At 38.8% G+C, this 13,010-nt stretch overlaps 1 pseudogene; it reads right to left on the bottom strand.

The window, feature by feature from the left end:
* Positions 1 to 3,135: 3,135 nt before the first annotated feature.
* LOC110192249 (large ribosomal subunit protein uL3 pseudogene) lies at positions 3,136 to 10,872 on the bottom strand (annotated as a pseudogene).
* Between the last annotated feature and the right edge of the window lie 2,138 nt (positions 10,873 to 13,010).

Here is a 13,010-nt window from a genome sequence, read left to right as displayed (position 1 = left end):
TCTTTTATGAAACTGGGGACTTTTACTTATATTCTCCTACTTTCTGGGCTTCACATATTTGCACATTAGTTTACACAGCCACAGAAGGGTTACCTGTGGCAACTAATTTTGCTGTACTTTATGCATATTGATGAGCTTTTGAGCAGGCCCCTATCTGTTCTTTGAAGGAAAAAAAATGGGTGAGATAAAAGGGAGATTGATTGCAGGTACAATCCTAGAAAATTCAGATGGATTTTAAAATGCTTTCTCTTTTTTTTGGTACTCCCAGTGTTCTGCAGACAATTCTCCTTCACTAAGCCAGGCGTGGTAAAGCACTGAGTAATAATAGTAGTCATAGCAGTAGTAGTGGGGGCAGCTAGATGGCACAATGGATAGCGTACTGAGTCTGGAGTCAGGAAGACCTGAGTTCAAATGTGGCCTCAAACACTTACTAGCTGTGTGACCCTGAACAAGTCGCTTAATCCTGTTTGCCTTAGTTTCCTCATCTGTAAAATGATCTGGAGAATAAAATGGTCAGCCACTCCGGTATCTTTGCCAAGAAAACCCCAAAATGGAGTCACAAAGAGTTAGATGTAACTGAAAGGACCGAACAACAATAACAAAAAGCAGTAGTGGTAATAGTTGTTGTTGTTGTAGGAGTCATAGCAATGAGTGATAGAGATGAGGGCCAATTTTGGAGCCAGAGGACCTTGGTTAAATTCCTGGCTGTACCATTCATTACAGGTGCCATCTTGAACAAGTCACTGCAAGTCAATAAGCATTTATTAAGCACCTACCATGTGCTAGCTACTATACTATACACTGGGGATACAAAGAAAGGCAAAAGCACAGTCCTTGGCTTTGAGAAACTCACATTCTGTTGGAGGAGAAAACATGAAAACCTATAGATTTAACCAAGATGTAAAAACAGGATAAATCACAGATAATCTTAGAGGGAAGGCACTAGTATTAAACTGGATTAGGAAGAACTTCTCATAGAAGGTGGACTATTAGCCAGGATTTGAAAGGGGCAGGAAGGAGGAGGAAGAACATTCCAGGTATGGGGGTCAGCCAATAAAAATGTTCAGTCTGAACGTGGAACGTTTTGTGTTAGAAACAAGAAGGAGGTAAGTGTTATTGAATTATAGAATATGTGGAGGGAATTAAAATTTAAGAAAACTAGAAACATAGGAAGGAGCCAGGTTATGAGGGGCTTTCAAAGGCAACAGAAGACTTTATATTTGATCCTGGAGATAATAGGGAGCTACTGGAGTCTATTGAATGGGGGGAATGTCAATGGGGAGACCACCTCTCAGAGCGTCAGTTTTCTCATTTGTAATATGAGGGACTAGATGAGCTCCAAGGTCTCTTTCAGTTTTCAATTGATGATCCTGTTTGTTGCTTCAAGCTTTCCAGAATTTAAGTTTCTATTATATCCTTTTTTCCTTTTCTTTTCCAACATTCTCCTTTTCCTTCCTTCCTTTTTCTTTTTTGTTTCTTCTGTCCCTTTCTCCTGGTGATTTTCTTTCTCTCTCTCTCTTTTTTTTGTTGGACTTTCTTTCTTTGACATCTTTAAATTTTAGTCATTGGTCTAAATGGTTCCCTTTCCATTTTCTTTTTGAGGTCCTTTTTTTTGGTGAGGCAATCGGAGTTAAGTGACTTGCTCAGGGTCACACAGCTAGTAAGTGTCAAGTGTCTGAAGTCGGATTTGAACTCAGGTCCTCCTGACTCCAAGGCTGGAGCTCTATTCGCTATGTCCTTGAGGTCCTTTTAAATATACTCAGCATAAAGGATAAAGTGCTAGAGTCAGAGAGACCTGAATTCAAATAGCACCATGACTTACTAGCTATTTGACTAGCAAGGCACACCTCTCCCATCCTCGGTGTTCTTACCTGTTGTGGACATGTTGAGTTTGAAGTGCCTACAGGACATCTAGCTTGAGATGTCTGAAAGAAAGGTACCAGAGGACCCTCTGTCTAGCAGTATTCAATCTTTCCACCTCCAAGATCTTCCTAACAACTAAGCCATAGGTGGAAAGTATGTCCTCCTGACTCCTTGGCATTTTTAGAGATGCTACTTTGCCCAAGGGAACATTCTTAGTTAGATTTAGGGCTTTAATTAGAAAAACCAGCAAAAGGAGGCTTTATTTTGTGAAGCCACAGATATCTTTTAAGTATTTATCACTGTATCAAATTGGGAAACTAATTGGATCTCCATGGCTTAGGTAAATCTTTGCTTAAAATTCACTAATTATGGGCAAAGAGTCTCAACTACAGCAATTGTCAAAAAACAAAGGAAAATATGTGACCCACTAATACACTAAATATAACTCCATGCCCCTTGCCTGCCTTAACACACACACACACACACACACACACACACACACACACACACACACACACACTTTTTTGCAGTTATCTACCTCCTTCAAGTCAGAGAGCTGAGCTGCTTTGCTTAGAGGATGAAGTTACCTACCTCTTGGGGAAGACCAACATTAAAAGACATAAATTGTACAGAATCAAAGAATTTGGGGATTGGAAGGGACTTCAGCAATCATTTCCAGGAGTTTTTAATTGTTTTTTGTATCCTGGGCCCCTTTGGCAGTCTGATGAAACTTATGGACCCCTTTTCAGAATGTTTAAAAAAGCCTATAATAAAAAGGATTACAATATTACAGTAAAGAGGAAGCCAATTCTGTTGAAATAGTTTAAAAGAAAAAAATTTTTTAAAGGAATTTCATGTTCCCCAGTTTAAGAATCTCTGATCTAGTCTAATCCAAAAGTGAGTTACCTTAAGTAGGAAATGTTGGATGGAGAGGGAGGTGAGGGTCATGTGGAGAAGATAGTTTGCCCTGTCAGATCTTAGTGAAATACTAGGGAGGAATCATTTGGTGGGGGTGGGGGGGTGGGTTGATAGCAGTTGTGGGATCCTTATGGCACTACTTTACAGAGAGCTAATACAAGACTTAGAGATGGCAGGAAGTGTTCCCTGGACATTCACATGCTGGGGCAAAGCCCTCAGTCACCATGTCATAGTTATGACTCTATCCCCAGGCAGAGGATGTGAATGTGAAATGAAGGGATTTCAATTTATTGACAATCTACCATTTCCAAGTTGGCCTAAAAACATTAGGCAGTTTCTTCTATCTGAGTCGTCCTATTTGAGTGGTCCCATGAAAGTTTTCTCCTCCACAGTCTAGAACCGACCATGGACAAATTTGGAGGTTATGTCAATAAACTTCAAATCAATCTTCTCCAGGATGTGATATTTAGTCAGCACCAGCACAGACTTTCACAGAGGACGTGCTTCTTGGTATCAACAACTCAATATTTCAATATGATAAAGTAGCTGGTCACTTCACTGTAGTGGACAAAGCCTCCCACAGGGTTAATGCTCTTCAGGGATGCATTGTTGAAGATTAGTTTCCTGTCCTTGATCTGGTAGCCCTGTCCAATCTTACAGATTTTTTTTATTGATCTCAGTGCGATGGTGGTAGCCCTTTGAACCAGCCTCAGACACAGAGAAAGCCACACAGGCAGGATGCCAAGTTCCAATACAGACCACCTTGTGCAGGCCCCAGTAGGTTCTTCAGCTTCTTTGTGTACCAGTGACTGGTGACACCTTTGTAACCCTTGCTCCTGATCACTTCAATGACATTAGTCATCCTGCCCAAATGCAGTGGACGCAGGCATCTGCTGCCCCAGCTTCTTACAGGCCCAGTCCTGTTTCTCAGACATAGTGCCATCATTCACCTAGATCTCCATCAGGTGAGACTTCTTCTGCCTTAGTGGCAGCAGGCACATCTAAGTGTAGGCAATGACTCAGATCACCTGGCAGTATTTCTTCATGCTGCTGAAGTCTTTCTCCATATGCTTCTTGCCATCATCGTCTCGCCACTTCTTAAAATACTCGGTGAAGGCCTTTTTCTTGGACTTTTGCCAGTTCTTGTAGAATTGCCTCTCACAATATGTATATATGTATATGCATGTATATACATAGACATATACACACATATACACATATATGTGTGTATGTAAATATAGATATATGTGTGCATATATGTATGTGTGTATATGTACCCACACAGACATATCTTGGAGATATTGTGGATTTTGTTCCAGATTATCTCAATAAAGCAAATATCACAATTAAAAAAAAAGAATTGCCTCTTACACTCATCACTGATGTACTCAGCAAAGATGGTTTGAAGGTCCAGAATCCTCAGGCTCTTGTATGTATGTCTATAATGTCTATAATGACCATAAGCGGGAGGGGGAATGGGGTGTCTCTACGATGGGGACAGCCTCAACTGCTTTCTTCTTGTTTATCTTTGAGCCAAGACTGTCCACCTCTTGGATGATGTGGGTCATGCCTGCCACATAGCCCAGAAAGTCTGTCAGGTGGATGGGCTCAGTGGGGTCATCTTTGGGGAAGCTCTTCACCTTTCACTGGTGCCTGCTGCTTCACTTTTGATGCAGGAACCCCAAAGACCCATGTATGGGAGCAGAGAACTTTTGGTGGAACTAGAAAAAGAAAGAAACCCAGTAAACCCCCAAGAGGCAAATGTGAGCACATGTGAATCAAACCTATATTATTCAGCATCAATTTCAGCAGAGCACTCCATGGGAAGAGAACAAGAGATTTGGCCTTAATTAATGAACCCTGACATGGGTAAAACATAAGACCTAACGGAGAATTACAGGACATATATACTTTATGGTAGGGTCCCAGTAAAAGGGTGCTGATAGTGAATGAAGAAATTATAGATGAGAGCATCTAAGCTGGCTTTTAAAAGCCAAAGGGAATTATTAGTTGAAAAGAGTGAAAATACATGAAGTTTCATGCACAGGGGATGCAAAGGCATGAAGGTAGCACATTTTGGAAAAGGGCACCTATCTGTCTATCATCTTCCCAGACAGAATAAGCCCAGGTCCTTAACATTTCTTTATTTATATTAATTTCATTTTATTATTTTTAAATTTCATTAAATATTTTCCAATTATGTACAAAAATTTTTTAACAATCTTTTTAAAGATTATGAGTTCCAAATTTTCTCACTCACTTCTGCCCCTCCCCCCTTCTTGAGAAGGCAAGTGATTTGATATTGAATATACATATGAAATCACACAAAACATTTCCATATTAGCCATATTGCAATAGTAAATTCTAACAAACAATAAAAATAAAGTTAAAAAAGTGTGTTTCAATCTGCATTTCTTATAGCATAACAGTATTCCATAGCAATCATATACCACAACTTGTTCATCCACTCCCCAATATTGGCATCCCCTCAATTTCCAATTGTTTGCTGCCACAAAAAGAGTGGCTATACATATTTTTTTTTTTACAAACAGTTCCCTTTCCCTTTTCTTTGATCTCTTTGGGATACAGACCTAGTAGTGGTATTGCTGGGTCAAAGGGTATGCACAGTTTTATAGAATAGCTCCAAATTGAGCATATTTCCAAATTGTTCTCCAGAATGGTCAGACTGGTTTGCAACTTCACCCACAGCGCATTAGTGTCTACTCCCTAGAATTTATACTAGCTAAAGTATATGTGCTTATCTCATCTTGATTGGAGCAGGCAAAAGTAATAAACTTCCCTTGGCTGATGCCTTTTGATACACAAAATTACTGTTTGGATGAAGTTTTTAATGATATATATATATATATATATATATATATATATATATATATATATATATATATATATATATATATATATATATATATGCACACATACACACACGCGCGCACACACACACACACATATATATATTCAGCTTTTAATTTTTAATTGGTATTAACTTCAGTTAATAAATGAAATTGTAGACAATTGTACCACTGTAACTGTACTTTGAACACAAGACTAAGATGAATGACATCTTACCTTCTGATTTTCTCATTCATGAAAATCTAAAAAATATCTTTCCTTTTGAGGAAATTATGCTAAAGTATATTCCTTACCATATAACCCTAATTTCAAAAACATGGTTAGAACCCTGTTATGACATTATTTCACATAGTCATACATACTGATAAAATGTAAATTCCTTTGGCAATTAAAGCCCTTCACAGCTGGGCTCCCATCTACCTTTCCAGCCTTAGTACGCATTGCCCCTCCTCCCATACTCCAAGGTTGAGCCAAACTGGCCTCTTTGCTGTTCTTCTCACATAAGACTCTTATTTTTGCCTTTGTACTGCTATTCCCCATGTGCTTGAAAGGCACTCCCTTCTCACCTCTGCCTTGTAGAACCTTTGATTTTTTTAAGACTAAGCTCCAGGAACACCTTTTATTTCATTCTACCCATCAAAAGGCGTTCATTAAGCACTATATTCCAGGCACTGTGCTTGGTTCTGAGATGCAAAGACAAAAACGAGTCAGTACTTGGCCTCAAGGATTTTGTTGGATAACACAGCACATACACAATTTATGCAAAATTAACACAGGGTAAAAAAAAAATTTTTTGAGGGGAGGGAACTAGTAACTGGGAGAAAATAAGAAAAAACTTCAGATACAAGACAAAGCTAGAGCTATAGAATTTGGAAGGAAGCAAGACATTATAAAAGAAGATGAGGTAGGAGTTCATTACTGGAATTGGGGGAGAGCCAGCAGGAAGAGGAAATGGGAGAGAGTGTCCTGTGTGAAAAAAGAACAATTTGTCTGCACCATAGAGTGTGATAAGATTAATACATAATAAAGTTGGAAAGGTAGGTTGGGACCTTGAAGCTTTTCTGACTTTTCTCAGCTCTTAAAGCCCTCTTTCCCAAAATGACCATGTATTTATTTCATGTGTATTCTTCATATTTTTATTTATTTGTATATTGTCTACGCCAATAAAATGTAAGCTCTCTGAGGGCAGAGTATATGCTATTTATGTCTTTGTATCCCTAGTGCCTCACACAGTTTCTAGTACACAGCGTGAACTTAATAAATGCCTGTGGTTGGTTGGTTAATTGGGATCAGATCATATTTTCCGGTGCTTAACTATATACAGAAAAAGCCTGATGTAACATGGTTAGCCACTAGATGAGTGGAACTATCATCCCTTAAAGATAGGGTTATCCAAAGCTTCCCAGGGATTATATCAGACAAATAATCTCTCTATACTGATGACAGGGGTTGTAACCAATCTAGTTAGGTCAGAAAGGAAAACTTCTGGGGCCATACAAAATTGTGCTAACTTGCTGTGGCATATCCAAGGCCCAAAGCCATAGAGGAGTGTCCTGGAACACTCATTCCTCCCTAATTGCTGGATAATTATTGCATGTTTCTTCCTTTGTAAAATGTAATCTTGGACGTCTGTGCATCCATCATTGGAGCAGAGGAGATGTTCTAACATGGCCCCAGCCTTAGGGCTGAGATGATGAGTGTTATCACATCTTTTTTATTCTTCAAAAAATAATTTAAAATGAATTATGTTAACAGTGCAAATAGTTGCTGGATTATAAGCATACTCTGCCTCCTTAATATGTTCCTTTTGGGAGATCCTCTGGATTGAAGTTTTGGGGTAAAAGTAGGGTGCTAATCTTTTTCTCAAGTTGTTGGATTGTAACCCAGTAACACAATCTAAGTTAATCTAAGAGATGTGTTTGAGCAGTTCACATAAAGTCAATTCACTGGGAAAATTCCCATTCTTCTCTTTTTTTGTGGTTTGCAGATCTTTTCTTAGAAAGCGTTTCTTTCCTTATAAAAAATTCTGCTTCGTTCAAGATGGAATGTAACCCATTGCAAATAAACCCAGAGCTCAGAGATTTTAAAGAGAACCAATGACATATTTTCATTTTGGAATAAGTATGACTTTAAAGAAATGTTTCAAAGACACACTAAATAAAGAATTTAGACGAATAAATCCCCAAAAGGAAGCTGGTAGGAGACAATAGGATGTATCAGCTTTGCATAGAATGGAAAAAGGCTCTCACGTAGCAGATTTTGATTGAGTTTCCTTTTCACTTCAACACTGTTTGTTTTAGATGTGCAACACGTGAAGGCACATGATTTCCTTCCCTGTACAGACAGGGATCACCATCAGGACTCTATCTAGAAAGGACAGGTGATGTCATACCTCTGCGCAAAAATCTTAAGTGGCTCCCTGTTGCCTCCTGAGCAGAGTTCAAAGTCCTCTCCCTAGCCTTCAAGGCCTTTCATAGAATCACCCTACCCTACTTTTTAGAACATAGTCACTCCCCTGAATATACTCTTCCCTCTTTTTTCACCAAAACATTTGCCAAAGTCTCTCACAATGTCCTGGTGGAGAAGATGCAGCGGCGTGGATTAGATCAAAAACATCAAATGTGAAGCCCACGCCTGCCACTTCAGGGAGGTTATTGTCTGACATAATCCCTGAAAAGCTATGGCTGCCTCTGTTGTAAGGGGATAAAGCACTTCTCACCTAGTGGCTAACCATGTTCAATCAGGCTATTTCTGTATACAGTTAAATATTGGGAAAACTGATCTGACCCAAATAAACGAACTATGGGCTTTTATTAAGTTTCTATTATGTGCTAGGAGCTGTGTTAGGCACCGGGGACGCAACACACCACACTCCCAAGTAAAGAAGCAGATTAAAATGTAATTGAGAAATATTTAACAAAATAAATAAAAATAAAATAAAACATAGATAATGCTAATATGTGGTTTTCTGAGTCAATATGTAGCCCTCAGGGATTCTCATGTGTGGTTTAGTGGCCCCTGTTTCTATCTGAGTTTGATGCCACTGAATTAGATATAATGGAGCTATAATTTTTTGAGATTCTGGAGGAACTTCTCTTAACTCATAGCGTAGGTCCCCCAGCAAAGATTAGCTCAGGTTTGATAAAGAATGGGGGTTTGTGTCCACTAAAACCACAGTTCACAAGCCCCTACTGACATATTTACTTTTATAAATCAATGAATGAACACATTTAGTTCAAAGCAATAACATAGAAAGAAAATTAACAAGAAAATATTTCCCCATAGTCTGGGGAGACAATCCCCACCAAATTAATGCACTGTCTGCAGGAAAAGAAGACACATATAGGAAATATGTAGAGAGGCACACATGTAGGGAACATATGTTCCTGGGAGATGCATAAGGAGGAACAATTCACATTTCAAGGCCATTGACATATTCTAGTGATGTCATTATCCTACTCCCATCAGGCCTGTTCCCTATCGGTCCTCACCAGACACATAATCTCTGCCAGATGCCCCTCACCAGATGCTGTTTGGCTGGGTGCTGCTCTACTAGATATGCAGTCTCTCCAAGATGTTGCATGGTTGAACCAAGTACATGGGTATAGGACACCTGCCTACTTCCAGCTTCTGCCACTAGCTGAAGTCCTTATCAATAGTAGTCTCTTCTCCGTTAAGAGTATTTTCTGTGATGCTCTTGTAGTTCAGAAAGTTTTTAACAGTGTGTGAATATATTTTTAAATGGCCAACCCAGCATAAATCAGCAAAAGTCTTGGGTGGGAGTGGGAGGAACCCTACTAGATTCTTTTTTCCAGTAACCACAGCTTTGGCTACTGAGCCACTCAGATGTAACAGGAAATTCTCAGGCCTAGATGAGATACCCCTATCTATGTAAGTGCATTTACCTCAATTTCCTCAATGGTAAAAATGGAGATAATGATAGTACCTATCTCATGGGGTTGTTCTGAGGATCAGAAGACATACAGAATAGGGGCTCACCACAATGGCTTAGGGCATTGGAGGCAGAAAGTGAAATTGTTGAATTATATAAAATAGGGCATCCTTTTCATTGTCTAGTAAGTTGAATATTCTGCTTAGATTTGCACTGTTCCTGAAACACTGGTATTATAAATTTTATTATAGCCTGCAGTTTTAAAGAAACTGGGGGCTGCTGAGAGCAGTTGGGCTGACAGCAAAGGGGTTTTATGGCCCTTGGCAGTAGTTCTTTGGAAACGTAAAAATGAGCTACTGTATCTTACAGAAAGGAGCTAAACAATGATGTATTCTGGCTGATGCAACTGGATTAACCCATTAATAAAGAGGAGGTGAAGAGAGCAATCTTGTTGAATGTAATGTATGCTAATGATGTGACCTGGCTAATGGAACCCTTTTCTATATTCTGTCACTGCACACATCAATTATGCAGCCTCAATTATCATCCTGTTTTTGTATCATGTGGCTGAGAAATGGGAGACTTAATAGAGATGTTTCACCCAATGAAATGCCTGATTAGGTTATGAAAGCTGAAACTCAGGGAAGAAAGTTTTTTTTTTCCATTATAGTTTGATTTAATTAGCCAAAAGATATGATTTCCATTTTGGGTCTTTAAAACAGTAGTGTTCTATCCTAGGCTGAGCTCTGAAAATGACTTCATATTTTAATACCTTTGGTGCATATACTGATCACAGCTCTTTCAGAGAGAAGAATATTCAGTGATGTATAGCAAATTAGATCAGAATTGGTGTTTGTCCTCATAGGACTATCCTTCCAGGTACCATTGACCAAATATCAGCTCACCTTATTAAAAGGAATGAAAAGGAGGACTTCAGTGAAATTTGTTCATAAAAAAATACTATAAAATATCATGACTATATCAGCAACTTAAGGACAACCCCAAGAACAATAGTAATTCTTTCTCAGAATCTAATTAGGAAATGCTTTGCAAGCATTTCTTAATGTCTTGGGAGCAATAGGCCGATGAACTTATTTTCTCACTTTAAAAATGAGAAGGGATGGATACAAAGGATGGATCTCATGTTGTTGCTGTCTCCAGCTGTGTAGAAGACAAGACTCTCAGGTAAAGGACTATTAGAATCAAAGGAACTTATAGTTGAAACGCACCTTAAAGTCATATTGGAGAATCAGACTGGTATAGTGTAGAAGTTCTCCAAGTGTGCAAGGGAACCCTGGGGATCCCCAAGATCCTTTCAGGGAATCCATGAGGTCAAAACCATTTACATAAAAAGATATCATTTGTTTATTAAAATACTGTTCCCTTTTCCAACTAAATATCTGCGTGAAGCCAGACACTCTTCATATAATTTAACCAAAACAATATATCACAACAGAATGACTACATAAGCAGATGTGAGAATCCAGCTATCTTCTATTAAGCTAAACAATAAATAGATTTGCAGCAATATGGAAAACCATGCCACTTTTCTCACTAATTTTAATTGTTTTAATTAATTAGTTATTTTCATAAAAATGTTGTTTGTATTAGCATATAATATGCCTACTTTTGTCATTGTTAAATGAATTTATAGATATTTTAAAATTTTATTTTAATTTCTAACATGGTAAATATTGATAGCTATAACCCACATAAACAAAAGCTCTTTGTGGTTCTCAATAATTTTTGACAACATGAAGGGATCCTTGATAATTTTTAAGTGTTGAAAGGAGTCTTTAGCCCAAAAAGTTTGAGAATAGCTGGTATGGTAGAAAAACTGATGATGGATATGGAGTCAGAAGACATGTGTTGAAACCCTGGTTCTGAAACCTAGTAGCTATGTGACCATACATAAGTCACTAATTCTTGGAGCTTTAGTTCCTTCATTGACCAAATGATGATAATAATACTTGTACCATCTATTTGTTATTATGATGACAGCACTTTGTAAACTTGAAAGTGCTATGTGACACTATATAGGGCCATGTGGAATGGTGAATGGAGAGCTGGCCATGGAGTTAGAAAGATCTGGATTCAAGTCCTGCCTTTGACACACACTAGCTATGTGACCAAGGGCAAGTCACTCAACCTTTCAGTGATTCCAGCATCTCTCTAAGACAACAAATAGTAGAGCAGATGTTAATTGACGCTGGTAGAGAGTTTCCTGACAGGTAATTCTCAATGCCAATGAAATCTGATTCCAGATTATTCCCATTCCCACCACAAAGCATACTGTAAATGTGATTATTATGATCTCGTCTAACAGCCCATGCTCGAATCTTCACTACAAAATCTTCAACAACTGAGAATGACTAGAGAGGGAGCTCACAACTTAACAAAGAAGCTGATTCCATTTTCAGTTATCTCTAATTGTTAGGAAATTCCTCCCCATATTGGACAAAAATGGACTTCCCTGAAATTTTTGTTTGTTAGTCCTAATTTCACTCTTTGGAGCCACACAATTAAAAAAAATACTTAATCCTTCCTCCATATGAAAGTCCAACTACTTAAAGACAACTCTCCAGTCCCTTTATTCTCTCTATCCGCCATTCTCTTCTTCAGGATAAACATACCAAATTCCTTTAACGTTTTCACATAGCATGTGGATGAGGGGAGTGTACAGGGTGTCCAGGGAGGATTAATACCTCTGGTGTGAGGGCTTTCTGAGCCCTTTCCAAGGATGCTTATCCACTTTTGGTGTCCACTTCTCACCTGTGGCTGCAAGAAGCTGTGGCATGTGCCAGGGTCATACCCAGTAAACTCAGCAGACAAGCTAAACTGGGTTGAGGGTAACCAACAGGCTTAAAACCCATTGGGAAGTTAGGGGGTTATCTACCTCAAGCATGTGAAGATTTCCCCGGGTGGAATGGGTGGATGAGAAGGATTTGTTCCAGTGGCCTTGAAGGTGGCTGAACCAAGTGCTATGGAGCACTTAGAGATTGGTCAGACGTCAAAGGTGCCAAGGTCATCCACTGCATTTTGGGCCACAGTCAGACACCTTGACTTTTGTCTTGCCACTGGACTTTGATGACTCTATAAAAGAGAGTGAGGCTGATGACTTTGTGCAAATCTGCCTCACTTTAATCTAATTCATATGCAAGTCAAGACTTGGTCTTGATCTCCACATGTGTCACTGGGCCTACAAGGAGTTTGCAAAGCTTAGTTAACCTGTTTTTCAACCCAATTTTTTATTTCCATTGTAATCTTAGGCCAAATTACTTAACATTCCTCTGCTTTGGCTTCCTCTGAGGTAAAGTGGAGGTGACAATCTGTGTTTTTTAATCTTTTGCTCTCTTAAATGTGAAATCAGAGAAATAAGGAAAGCTAACAGAAGGATGAGTACAGATAGAATTGGGAAGGCATTCAAACACAGTCGGTGGGACAGAATGAAATAACAATTGTGGGG

Source organism: Phascolarctos cinereus, unplaced genomic scaffold, assembly GCF_003287225.1.
Source record: "Phascolarctos cinereus isolate Bilbo 61053 unplaced genomic scaffold, phaCin_HiC Scaffold_3;HRSCAF=262, whole genome shotgun sequence".
Classification (NCBI taxonomy): Eukaryota; Metazoa; Chordata; class Mammalia; order Diprotodontia; family Phascolarctidae; genus Phascolarctos; species Phascolarctos cinereus.
This window is presented reverse-complemented; position numbering and strand designations above follow the sequence as displayed.